The sequence below is a fragment of the Pleurodeles waltl genome, chromosome 7 (assembly GCF_031143425.1).
Source record: "Pleurodeles waltl isolate 20211129_DDA chromosome 7, aPleWal1.hap1.20221129, whole genome shotgun sequence".
Taxonomy (NCBI): Eukaryota; Metazoa; Chordata; class Amphibia; order Caudata; family Salamandridae; genus Pleurodeles; species Pleurodeles waltl.
In genome coordinates this window covers 6,303,677-6,317,389 of record NC_090446.1, presented here as the reverse complement: position 1 = coordinate 6,317,389, position 13,713 = coordinate 6,303,677, and the positions used below count along the sequence as shown (strand labels likewise).

General features: G+C 48.5%; 1 protein-coding gene across 1 annotated transcript in view; it reads right to left on the bottom strand.

The window, feature by feature from the left end:
* The window catches only part of LOC138303509 (zinc finger protein 268-like), a 38,862-nt gene extending 25,663 nt beyond the window's left edge, over positions 1-13,199 (bottom strand). Inside the window, exons 1-2 of the mRNA XM_069242690.1 lie at positions 12,996-13,199; positions 8,550-8,649 (exon numbers count right to left, since the gene is read on the bottom strand). The gene's annotated coding sequence lies outside the window, so the exon portion shown is untranslated. The remainder of the gene's footprint in view (positions 1-8,549; positions 8,650-12,995) is intronic.
* Positions 13,200-13,713: the final 514 nt, after the last annotated feature.

Below are 13,713 nucleotides of genomic sequence, written 5' to 3'. Positions count from 1 at the left end.
GGGGTGAAGCAACATCACAGAGCTGTTGATAGGAGGCAAGCAACATCACTGAGAGTGTGTCGGAGGAAGCAAGCAACATCACCGAGAGGAACAGGAGGGTGGGAAGAAAAGCAAAAACACAGTGCAAGATGGGAGAGTGGGAGCGGGCAAGCAACAGCACGGAGAGGGACGTAAAGATGTGTGGGCCAAGCAACATTACGGAGAGGGTAGAAGGGGCAAGCTACATCACTGCATAGGATGGAAGGGCAGGAGGGGGCAAGCAACATCAAAGAACGGGCCAAGTGAGTGGAAGGGGCCAAGCAACAACACTAAGTTAGATGGTCGGGTGGGAAGAGGCAAGCAACCAAACACAGCGAGGACAGGATTGTGGCAAGCAACAATACCAAAGGATAGGGGAGGGTGGCTGGGGACCAGGCAACAACGCGGAGGGCAGGAGGGGGCAAACAACAAAACAGACAGCGGGTGAGGGCATGCAGTAACCCAGATGGAGACAAAAGCACACAGGTAAAAGCGAGAAACATAAGGGTAGAAGGCAGGGAGGGAGCCAGCTTTCAAAGAAATTCACTCTTATGAAGTACTTCACGTAAAAGAAAAAAGCAGCTCTGAAAGCGGGGGCAGTGGAAGTACAGAAGGACTTGGGCCGTGCTCCAGGAAAGGGACACACACAAACACACACACACACAAAGAAGTAGTAGTGCTGGCACATGCTGACCAAAGAAAAGCAAGAAAATGAGAAGGACAATGAAGCCAGCCAATGGCAAGCAACAGGCGGGTCTAAGACCACTGTAAGCTTACAAAATGCTAGCACCTGCGTTGCCTCAGGCAAGACCTAAAAAATAGGACACTCCGTGAAAACGCAGGGCAACAGAACCCGCATGATTTTTGTGAAAAAGTAGTGAACAGGGAAGGATAATATTGGACACAACTCATACAATTCTGGCTATTACTTACTCTTGTACCATTCCTAGACTCTGGGAGTACTTCAGAAGTAAATTACGGCTAAGCATACAACAATCTCTGAGAACAGGGACCATGATCTCTAACCTTCAGACAGACACAGAAGACAGTGTCAGTAATACAAGCTGCCATCCAATGGCAGCTCTCTTGGATTCCTCACTCCTTGATGCTCCTAGGGAAGACTACAATGTGCCCATTGTACTCAAGAAGCTGTTGTTTTGTCCTAGAAACTAAAATTCAAGCAGAAAAGGGATGAATGGCCGTGGACAGGTTAGTGGTAAAAGTCAGGCAGTGCATTTGAAGGAGGATCTGAAGAAAAAAATGCAAAAGGCAAATGTCCTTCATGGACATTTGTTCACAGATGTAGGGTGTCTTGCTGCCTATTTTGATACAAAAGCAGAAACATTTTCTATTGATCGCAAACCTCCATTCTTTAGATTGATATAGTGGGATGGACATCCTTTAGAAATGTTGATAGCCCATAAATTCTGCAAGGTCGAGCCAGTATACTTCACCGAAGAAGAGAAGATCTAAGCTGGTCTCCAGCTTTGTTTTGGCTTCTCCAGCCAATTAAGACACTAACTACAAGCCTGTCTTACCGAGCCTCTAGAAGCCCCAGCGACCAAACTGGTACCAAGATCTGATGTGATTCCCAGTGACAGAAAGAATCTTGCACATTATTTCTGCCACTTTCACACTTGGACCATCGGCATTTCCCCTGAAATCATAGTTGATGCACAGCCCCTCTAAGAAAGGCGCTCATTCACCAGAACCCCAGTTTGAGAATGAATCTCATCGGTTACAGGTCTGCAGAAAGCCATTTACCCGAGAATGGCGCCTAGATGCTGCTGCTGACGTCTTTTTCCCTCCAGCTGGGGTGCTAAGAAAGCCCAATCATCAGTCTCCCCAGAACTCAATCAGGAACCTACAGACTGACCCCTAGCACACAAGTAATGCACCGGGGTGTTTGTGCTCTCACTCGTCTTCCTGCATCACGCTGCTAAGCATCATAACCCAAGGCAGTAAAAAGCACCCCGCTGGTCACGCGCACACTGCAGCAAAACGCTTTGAGCACAGGCTGCACTACGACACCATTCCAACCCAGCACTCCCCAGCGATGCAGCATACTGCCTAACCCCATAGGAGCAACAAACCACCACACAAGCACAATTACCCGCTCAATATATGTAATAGTTTCTTTCAAACTCAGACTCCTTAATATATAATACAAACATATTTATTATATATATATTATATATATCTATATCCACATTCCAGTGGCGGTCTCCACTGAGTAGTTATAGTTAAGTCATCGTTTCCACTGGAATTACCTTTTTGTTTTGCCTATAACTTTGGGACAGTTTGACGACTTTTCACAAAACTTTTTTGTAAAGTGGTCTTTTTTGCCTAGTTTGTGCATGGAAAGCTTTGGTGCAATCCTTTAAATCGGGGGGGGGGGGGGGGGCTTTTCTCAGCCCCTGCTTAAAAGAGCTCCTTGAAACTTTCCACAAAAGAGCTGAGGTGGGTGAGACTTTTTGTTGCAAAGTTTTATATAGATTTGTCAAACAGTGCCAAAGTTATAAGGGTTTTCCTGGCAGCCCGCACTGCTACAGCCCTTCAGACAGGTTTCTGCCCTCTTGCTGCTTGACCAGCTCAGGAAGGGAAGGCAGAACAAAGTATTTCCTGTGGGAGAGGGAGGCAACACCCTCGGCCTTGGCAATAGGTGTTACAAGGCTTGGGAGGGGTAGCCTCCTTAATCCACAGGTTGGCTTTGAAGGGCACTGTTGCACCTGGCCCTTTTTGCAGGGTCATCCCCGATCTTTTTGCCACCTTTCTCCTAATTTTTCTGACCAGTTTTTGTTGGCTTTATGACTCTGGGCACTTTACCACTGCTAACCAGTGCTAAAGTGCGTATGCTCTCTGTGTAAATTGTACTGTTGATTGGTTTATCCATAATTGGCATAGTTGATTTACTGGTAAGTCCCTGGTAAAGTGCACCAGAGGTGCCAAGGGCCTGTAAATCAAATGCTACTAGTGGGCCTGCAGCACTGGTTGTGCCAACCACATTAGTAGCCCTGTAAACCTGGCTCAGACCTGCCACTGCAGTGTCTGCAGTTTTAAACTGCCAATTCGACTTGGCAAGTGTACCCACCTGCTAGGCCTAAACCTTCCCTTTTATTACATGTCAGGCACTCCTGAGGTAGGCCCTAGGTAGCCCCATGGGCAGGGTGCAGTGAAGGTTTAAAGTAGGATATATACTAGTGTGTTTTATATGTCCTAACAGTGAAATACTGCCAAATTCGGTTTTAACTGTGCAAGGTCTATCTCTCTCATAGGTTAACATGGGGGCTGCCTTTAAATATCCTTAAGTCGCAGATTCCCCTTCAGAGCAGATAAAAATGTGGAGCTTAGGGTCTCTGAACTCACAATTTAAAAATACATATTTTATTGAAGTTGTTTTTAAAATTGTCTGTTTGAAAATGTCACTTTTAGAAAGGAGGCATTTTCTTTCTTAAACCATTCTGTGACTCTGTCTGTTTGTGGATTGTCTGTCTGGTCAGTTTGACAGTTGGGCTGTTTTGCACCTCTCAAGACAGTGACACAAATGGGGAAGGGGTGTGGCCTGCATATCCTGATGAGCCATCTGAGCTAGAGGGGAGGGAGGAGTTGTCATTCACACCTGAAAGGACTGTGCCTGCCCTCACACAATGCAGTCTCCAACCCCCTGGTGTGTATCTGGGGCATGGCCTGGACAAGAAAGGATCTGTCAAACACTTGAGACTTTGCTTTTAAGTTTGCCAACTGCAAAGACAGAAAGGAGTATAAGAGGAAGACCCAAAACCCCAGACTTTTAGAATCTTTCTGGAATCAAGAGGGACCTCTGCAAGGAGAAGAGCTGAAGAGCTGGAGGAGGAGTACTGTCCCTTTGCTGTGTTGCTTTGCTGGACTGGCCTGCAGTTGCTGCTTCTGCCTGAAAGGAGTGCAAAGGGTGAACTTTGCTCTGTGCCCTGCTTGAGAAAGTTCTCCAAGGGCTTGGAGTAGAGCTTGCCTCCTGTTGTAAATCTCAGGGACACTTAGGACTTCAGGTTCTTCGACCTGCAGCATTGGGAACTGGATGTTTTGTGCTGTTCAAGAGAAGAAACCACCACCACGCCTCCAACGACGCCACTGGCCTGCACCGTGACCTGCTGACACCGCATTGCCCCTCTTCGTACTGCGACCTATGGGCCCCGCACTCCGGCATCGCATGCTCACACTTCAGCTTGGGCCTCCCCGACGCCGATGCTCCCACCGACATCGGCGCCGCTGTCTACACCGTGGCTTGTGGACACCGCTCGTGAAGAGCATGAAGCAACGTCCCATCCCACACCGCAGCCACGGTCCACCGACACCAGCATCATCGACTCCTGTGTCATCACCAGGCATCTTGCTGCACTGTGGCCTGTGGACACTGCTTGTGAGGGTCATGAAGCACCAGCCCGTCCAGCACTGCTGCCTTGTGCCAACCGACAACAGCGCTTCTGCATCAACGACACCGCTGCCTGCACCGTGACCTGTGGACACCACCCGTTGCACCGCCCTGCTTCTCACCGGAGCCCTGGTCTCACCACCGCCGCTGGACGCCGTCACCGAGCCGCTGCCCGCACCGTGACCTTTGGGCACTGCACGTCGCATCGTCCCACTTCGCACTGCAGCCCCGATGACATCAACGCCGGCGTACCTGACTTCATCGACCTGGAGTTCGATCCGCAAGGCGTGACTTCAAGGGCTCGACGACTCCTACAGCGACTCTGGAACAGACACCACGTCGTCAGCGACGCCGCTCTCCGGAGCTCACTGTGAGGATCACAACGCCCTACAAATCCAAGGTACTGTTTGCGGGTCTTCCTAACACCGTAGCTGGCCCGCGACGTGGCGGCCGGCCTGAACTGTTGGTTTTGTTGCTCAAGACGCCGTGATAGCCCCAGGTGGAGCTAATGACTTCAAGGAACTGTATTTTTGAGTAAATCTTGCAGAATTCATATTTTTATTACTGTATGTTGGATTTTTATCGTATTTAGTCTTGTTTTAAATAAATATTGGCTATTTTTCTAAAACTGGTGTGGTGTCCTTTTGTAGTGTTTTCACTGTGTTACTGTGTGTTATATGCAAATATGCAAATACTTTACACATTGCTTCTGAAATAAGCCTGACTGCTCGTGCCAAGCCAATTTATCCTGACTAGCGGGAGGGTTTGGGCAGGGTGCAAACTGACTGCCAACTAGAGACCCCATTTCTAACAGGTACATTTGCTGCCCTCCTTGCATAAACCGGTTTTCACCAGCTCAGGGACCCCCAGTCTCTGGTGCAAAACTGGACAAAGGAAAGGGGAGTGATCACTCCCCTGTCCATCACCACCCCTGGGGTGGTGCCCAGAGTGCCTCCAGGTAGCCACTCGATTTTGCCATCTTGAAACCAAGATGGGAAGAGGGCCATGGGTGCATCCGAGTGGCTAGGTCAGGCAGGTGATGTCAGAGACCCCTCCTGATAGGTGATCACTATGCAGGGTGACCAAATCCCCTTTTAGGGCTATTTAGGGACTCCCTTGCAGGTGGTTCCCCAGATGCACCGTGCAAGATACCACCAGGACTCCTCTGCATCATTTGCATCTGCTCCTGGCCACTGGATCCGCAAATGGACACTTTAGGACCCGACAAGACTGCAACTCCTGAGATGACCTTGCCTTGCAACATTGTTTCCCTGGCTCCTTCCAGCAACTGCAACATTTCTCCAACTGTACTTCCTCTGGGGTCAGCAAGACTTATACTGCACCAAGAAGCAAGAAGGAATCTCCCTTGGAGTTAAGGATTCACTCCCCTGCATCTACAGGCACTTACAGCTGCAACCTCCGGCTGCCTGGACCTGCTCTCCTCTGGAACTGCATGGATCCTGCTTCACGGGTGGTGGTCTGAAGTGGTCCCCTTGGTCCTTTCTATCTGCTGTCCAACTTGGGAGACAGTGAGCCCTTGCCTCTCCTTACAGGACAGTACCTCTGTGCACAGCGACTCTTGCAGCTACCAAGGCTTGTTATGTCTTGCTCCAAGGGATCTTCAGGCTCCGAGTAGCCCCGGCTCCCAGCACTTCATCCTTGCAAGGACAGCCTCTCCTTTGCTGCTTCAGGCTCTTCTCTAGGTGTGCTGATTGGGCCTCACTGCTATTTACTGTGCCTGCTGCCAGTGGGTTGCCTGTGGGGGCTGCAGCTGCTTCTGCTGGCTCTCCCGACTGCTGAGGATCAGCCCGGACCCCCTTCCAAGGGACGAGTTCCCTGGACCTTGCTGGTCCTCTTCAGTCTTGCAACTCTTCTTTTGCCAAGGCTTGTTAGTGATCCTCCTAACCACTGACCATCTGCGACCTGGTGACCGAGGTGGGACACCATCTGCAGCGAACCAAGGACTCCTCTACAGCCCCTGAACTCCAAAGCTGGACTTCGTCTTCACCCATCAACTGGATCTTCATTCACAGAAGGGTGGGTAGAGGCTCCTGCCCCGACTGGACACTCCATCGTGGACTGGACTCTGTTCCCTTGTTTTGCAGGTCCTCTTCTTCCAGAATCCACCTTTACGTTCCTCTCGTCTGGTCCTGTTATTGAACAATCCATTTTCTAAGTCCCCTTGTTAGTCCCTGGGAAAACTCTGCTCTCCTGGTCGCTGGGGGCCACTAAGGTACTCACCTCCTGGGGTCCAGAGTTCTCCCAGCTCCCCTCTAACTACTCCATACCCTTGGGTGGGGGACTTCCCTTTGCATTCCACTATTTTAGTATATGGTTTGACCTTCCCCATGGACTCTAGTTTTTTTCTAAAATTATATATATATTTACAGGCCCTCATTACGAGTCTGGCGGTTGCATGACTGCCAGACTCGTGGTGGAGGTCCCACCGCCAACAGGCTAGCAGTGGGACCGCCACATTATGACCATGGCAGTTCCGGTGGTTTCTCATTCTCCAGGGCAGCGCTGCATGCAGCGCCGTCCTGGGGATTAGGAGTCCCCACCCTCCAGCCTTTCCTTGGTGGTTCATCCCACCGTGGAAAATCTGGCAGAATGGGGGGGATTCGCTGGCCCCTGAGGGCTCCTGCACTGCTCATGCAATGGACCCCCATGCACAGCCTCGTCGTGCATTCCTCTGCCCGAATTATGGGCAGTGGAATGCGCAACAAGGCTGCTGCACGCGCCATACCGCCACATTGGCGCCGGCTCCATTCGTTAATGGAGCCGGCGTCAATGTTAAGGCCCTGCGGTTAAGTCCGATTAGGGCCGCTCAGGTTCAGGTCGCACAGGTGGTCTGAGGGCAGGAAGAGTTTGGCAGGCAGCCTCCGCCGCCCGCCAAACTTTTAATAAGGGCCATTGTGTATACTTACCTCCGGTTAGAGGGAGAACTTATAAGAAATCAGTGTAGTGTTGCTGTAATAAAGTATTTATATTTTTGTAACACTTTGTGTTCTATCATGTGTTTAAGTGCTGTGTGACTATAGTGATATCGCAAAAGCTTTGCATGTCTCCAAGATAAGTCTTGGCTGATCATCGACAGCTACCTCTAGAGAGCCCTGGCTTCCTAGACACTGTCTTTATACACTAATAGGGGATACTTGGACCTGGTATAAAGTGCCAACAACACAGGTGTCTACCACACACCAGGCCAGCTTCCTAGTTGCAACACCTACCCTGACTACTCAAGGATGTGACAAAGGTAGGGCCATGCAGGATTTTTTGGGTGCAAGCCTGAAAAACATGGTGTCTGGTTAGTGCTCATAACATATTACTATCACATCAGATGCAGAAGAAACACATTTTAACATATCTCACAAGACACTTAGGGCCTGATTTTAACCTTGGCGGACGGCGGAGGCCGTCCGCCAAGGTTCCGCCGCCAAATGACCGCACCGCGGTCACAAGACCGCGGCGGCCATTCTAACATTTCCTCTGGGCCGGCGGGCGCTCTCCAAAAGAGCGCCCGCCGGCCCAGAGGAAATGCCCCTGCAACGAGGACGCCGGCTCAGAATTGAGCCGGCGTAGTTGCAGGGGTGCGACGGGTGCAGTTTGCACCCGTCGCGTATTTCAGTGTATGCATGGCAGACACTGAAATACTTTGCGGGGCCCTCTTACGGGGGCCCCTGCAGTGCCCATGCCATGGGCATGGGCACTGCAGGGGCCCCCAGGGGCACCGCGGCACCCCCTACCGCCATCCTGTTCCTGGCGGGAGACCCGCCAGGAACAGGATGGCGGTAGGGGGTGTCAGAATCCCCATGGCTGCGGAGTGCGCTCCGCAGCCAGGGAGGATTACCCCGAGCAGCGGAAAGTCGGCGGGAGACCGCCGACTTTCCGCTTCTGACCGCGGCTGAACCGCCGCAGTCAGAATGCTCGTGGGAGCACCGCCAGCCTGTTGGCGGTGCTCCCGTGGTCGGTGGCCCTGGCGGCCACCGGCCGCCAGGGTCAGAATGACCCCCTTAGAGCCAGGCCTGTTTTTTATTCAAACCCCGCCCACCCACAGTACTGTACACTATACTTGTGGTCAAAAACAAGGGATAAGATTAAAGTTTGCTGCTGGAGTCATTACCTGCTGGCTTGGGTGATCATGTATACGATCCAATGCTTTGGCCAAGGCTGATTAAGTTTTGGTTTCACTAGTATTTTAGAATCATGAAGAATCTATGAATCTGGAAGAAGAAAAAAAAAAGACAAACTGAGGTCAGTTCATAGTAGATGTTTGTCATAGGGATTTATGGACAGTGTGCTTAAGAAAAATGAAAAGCCAGACAAAATGCTAAAATGGGAGAGAAAGTTGAGAGCTAAATGATGAAAAGGAAAAGTGCTTCAAAAAAATATGAATAAAAAGAAAAAGAAAGTGGAACCCATCTATGAATACTAAGTGTAAAGATGACAGTCACAAGAATGTACCCACCTTCCGCTTTAAAAGACAAAAAATACAGCCCTGAGGAAGGTTCCCCAAGGGCCTAATAAGGCTTGGGGAAGCGGGGCTGTGTGCCCCCCTTTTAAAATACATAATGCTGCAGGGGATGGGGTCCCGAGTGCCTAATAAGGCTCGGGTAGGAAGGGGCAAAGTGATCCCCCCTTTAAAATACATAATGCTGTAGGGGATGGGGTCCCGAGGGCCCAATAAGGCCCGGGGAGAGGGGCCATCAAGCTTTCCTTCCCTGTTTAATTGTGTTTGGACATGGGCATGCGGTGGCTGAGTACAATTAAAGGTTGGTGAGGGGGCTGCATGCCGAATGTCCATCCTATGCGGCGCACGGCAAAGGCTGTGTGTTGGGTGGGTGGGGTGTGGTGGGGTTGGGTTGACAGCCTGCTGGGAGTTTGGCCGCAAGGCCTGGGGCAGACCAAGCCTGTGATCAACCCTCACTGTGCATGGCCAAAGTCTGTGTGTAGTATTGGGCTGGCTGCCTGCGGGGAGTTGGAGGCAGGGCCCTGTGACTAATCTACATCACTCATGAGCAAAGGCTGTGTTTGACTTGGCTTAGATGACTGTAGGATGTTGGGACGCAAGGCCTGATTGTATGCCAGGCTGTGTGGTCTACCCACCACCGTGCGCAGCCTAAGGTTGGCTGCCTCTGGGTGTGTTGGCCACAAGGCCTAGCCACAGGCCATGTTGCCAAAACCCTGCTGTGCACGGTTAGAGGCTGGCTTTAAGTATGGTAATAAATTGTTACTTTATGTTAACAAAACCCTAGGAATTCAATGAACAAACCAAAAGGTTATAGTAACATTATAGTTAGGTGTGATAAAAAGATCTGTTTTTGTTTTTCATAAAAAGCCTTAAAAATTCACTGAAAAAACTAAGGTAAAAGTAATGTTAAAGTTAGGTGATTATGTCAGTGACAACATTAATGTTTTGAACACAGAAAACCGCAGAAATTCACCAGTTATATTTAGCAGAGCTAACTATTATTTCTGCCCCAGCCATGCACTGCTTATGATCTCATAGTGCATCACTCATGATATGTTCTATGACATAATTAATGACATCACTGATGATTTTGGGATGCGTAATGGAATTCCAGGGTGGCCCGTATGAAAGTGGGGGCATTCTCCATAACTTCCATTTACTAATGCGTAATCCAAGCTTAGAATGTCGCAGCTCCAGAGAAATGTTCAGTTTTGCAATATTTGCCAAAACCTTGTGCTTGTACATCTACAGATCCTATTTTTTATTTCTTTGAGTTTTCCCGTGTTATTGTATTTCTTCTTATGAGCTGAAGGGGTTAAGGGGGCAGAATGCAAAATAAACACTTTGAAACCCCCTTCAGAGGAATTCCCTGTCTAAGTTACTAGCCCTGCTTACTCCAACTCCACATCCCATCACAGCCCAGTGGTGCATCACAACTCAGTCCCATCACAGCAGTTAGCAGGCACTGGCCACAGGCAGCAGAGCTCCCCTGGGGACCACATTCTGCTGATAAACAGGCCTCACTGTTCATCAGTCACCCAAATAAAGTATTAATTTCACAGACTGGTTCCTATGGACATAATTAATTCCACAGACTGGCTCCTATGGACATTATTAATTTCACAGACAGGTTCCCATGGATGTTCCTCTTGATATTATTAATTTCCCAGCCTGGTTCCTATGGACATTACAGACTGACTGATCTGGACATTATTAATTTCAAAGACTGGCTCCTATGGACAATATGGATATTATTAATTACACAGTCTGGCTACTATGGACATTATTAATTTCACAGACTGGCTGCTATGGACAGTATGGATATTATTAATTCCACAATCTGGCTGCTATGGACATTATTAATTCCACAGTCTGGCTGCTATGGACAGTATGGATATTATTAATTCCACAGTCTGGCTGCTATGGACATTATTAATTTCACAGACTGGCTGCTATGGACAGTATGGATATTATTAATTCCACAGTCTGGCTACTATGGACATTATTAATTCCACAGTCTGGCTGCTATGGACATTATTAATTCCACAGAGTGGCTTCTATGGACAATATGGATATTATTAATTCCACAGTCTGGCTGCTATGGACATTATTAATTCCACAGAGTGGCTTCTATGGACAATATGGATATTATTAATTCCACAGTCTGGCTGCTATGGACATTATTAATTCCACAGAGTGGCTTCTATGGACAATATGGACATTATTAGTTTCACAGTCTGGCTGCTATGGACATTATTAATTCCACAGATTGGCTTCTATGGACAATATGGATATTATTAATTCCACAGTCTGGCTGCTATGGACATTATTAATTCCACAGAGTGGCTTCTATGGACAATATGGACATTATTAGTTTCACAGTCTGGCTGCTATGGACATTATTAATTCCACAGATTGGCTTCTATGGACAATATGGATATTATTAATTCCACAGTCTGGCTGCTATGGACATTATTAGTTTCACAGTCTGGCTGCTATGGACATTATTAATTTCACAGTCTGGCTGCTATGGACATTATTAATTCCACAGATTGGCTTCTATGGACAATATGGATATTATTAATTCCACAGTCTGGCTGCTATGGACATTATTAGTTTCACAGTCTGGCTGCTATGGACATTATTAATTCCACAGAGTGGCTTCTATGGACATTATGGATATTATTAATTCCACAATCTGGCTGCTATGGACATTATTAGTTTCACAGTCTAGCTGCTATGGACATTATTAATTCCACAGAGTGGCTTCTATGGACATTATGGATATTATTAATTCCACAGTCTGGCTGCTAGGGACATTATTAGTTTCACAGTCTGGCTGCTATGGACATTATTAATTCCACAGACTGGCTGCTATGGACATTATGGATATTATTAATTCCACAGTCTGGCTGCTATGGACATTATTAATTCCACAGATTGGCTTCTATGGACAATATGGATATTATTAATTCCACAGTCTGGCTGCTATGGACCTTATTAGTTTCACAGTCTGGCTGCTATGGACATTATTAATTCCACAGACTGGCTGCTATGGACATTATGGATATTATTAATTCCACAGTCTGGCTGCTATGGACATTATTAATTCCACAGATTGGCTTCTATGGACAATATGGATATTATTAATTCCACAGTCTGGCTGCTATGGACATTATTAGTTTCACAGTCTGGCTGCTATGGACATTATTAATTCCACAGTCTGGCCGCTATGGACATTATTAATTCCACAGTCTGGCTGCTATGGACATTATTAATTTCACAGATTGGCTGCTATGGACATTATGGATATTATTAATTCCACAGTCTGGCTGCTATGGACATTATTAATTTCACAGATTGGCTGCTATGGACATTATGGATATTATTAATTCCACAGTCTGGCCGCTATGGACATTATTAGTTTCACAGTCTGGCTGCTATGGACATTATTAGTTTCACAGTCTGGCTGCTATGGATATTATTAATTCCACAGTCTGGCTGCTATGGACATTATTAGTTTCACAGTCTGGCTGCTATGGACATTATTAATTCCACAGTCTGGCCGCTATGGACATTATTAGTTTCACAGTCTGGCTGCTATGGACATTATTAGTTTCACAGTCTGGCTGCTATGGATATTATTAATTCCACAGTCTGGCTGCTATGGACATTATTAATTTCACAGATTGGCTGCTATGGACATTATGGATATTATTAATTCCACAGTCTGGCCGCTATGAGAATTATTAGTTTCACAGTCTGGCTGCTATGGACATTATTAGTTTCACAGTCTGGCTGCTATGGATATTATTAATTCCACAGTCTGGCTGCTATGGACATTATTAGTTTCACAGTCTGGCTGCTATGGACATTATTAATTCCACAGTCTGGCCGCTATGGACATTATTAGTTTCACAGTCTGGCTGCTATGGACATTATTAATTTCACAGATTGGCTGCTATGGACATTATGGATATTATTAATTCCACAGTCTGGCCGCTATGGACTTTGAGGTAGATTTCCAGCCTCTTTTCCTTGAGTTCTTCATTCTTGGGGTTCTGCCCCCCCCCCCTCCCCCCTTCCACAAGTCCCCACCTCCTGCTGCCTCGGGGAGGCCACGCCCCAGGGCCTCAGCCGGCTGCTGCTGGAACATTAGTGTCCTCGGTCACATCTGTGTATAGCGGCCGGTGCCGGGGGGCCGACGGGAGAGGAACACTCGGAGGCCGCCGGTGGAGAGTGTGAGAGCCGCTGCCTCTGAAATAAGTCATGCGAACAGCTCCTAGCCGCCATCGCAGTACTGCGCGTGTCCGGAAGGCGAGACACTTATCACAAGGGCGTCACACTACGCGCCCCGTCGCAATATTGTAGTAATGCGCGTGCCCGGAAGAAGAGACGCCTATTATAAGGTCGCACTATGCTCCTCCAAGGCCCATCGCAGTTATATTACTGCGCATGCTCCGAAGGCGAGACACTGTCTCCGTGCGCATGCCCAAACAGAGCGCGGCCTCCATCGCACTACTTCCGGCCCTCAAAAAATAAGATAAAAATACACCGCAGCTGCGGCGCCGCTTGAAATAGAGACCACCGAGGAGAGGGCGGAGGGCAGGGTCCGCTCCCCCCCCCCCCCCCCCCCCCCGGACAAGGAGGGAGTGGGAGCGCCGCAGGGTCCAGTGATGTGTATCTGACAGGGTCTGCACCCAGAGAGGAGGGAAGGGACAACAAGAGAGGAAGGGGAGAAACAAAGGTACATGAGAGCTGGGGAAGTAGAGAGGTGAAAGGGAGAAACAAAGATACAGGAGAGCTGGGGGAAGTA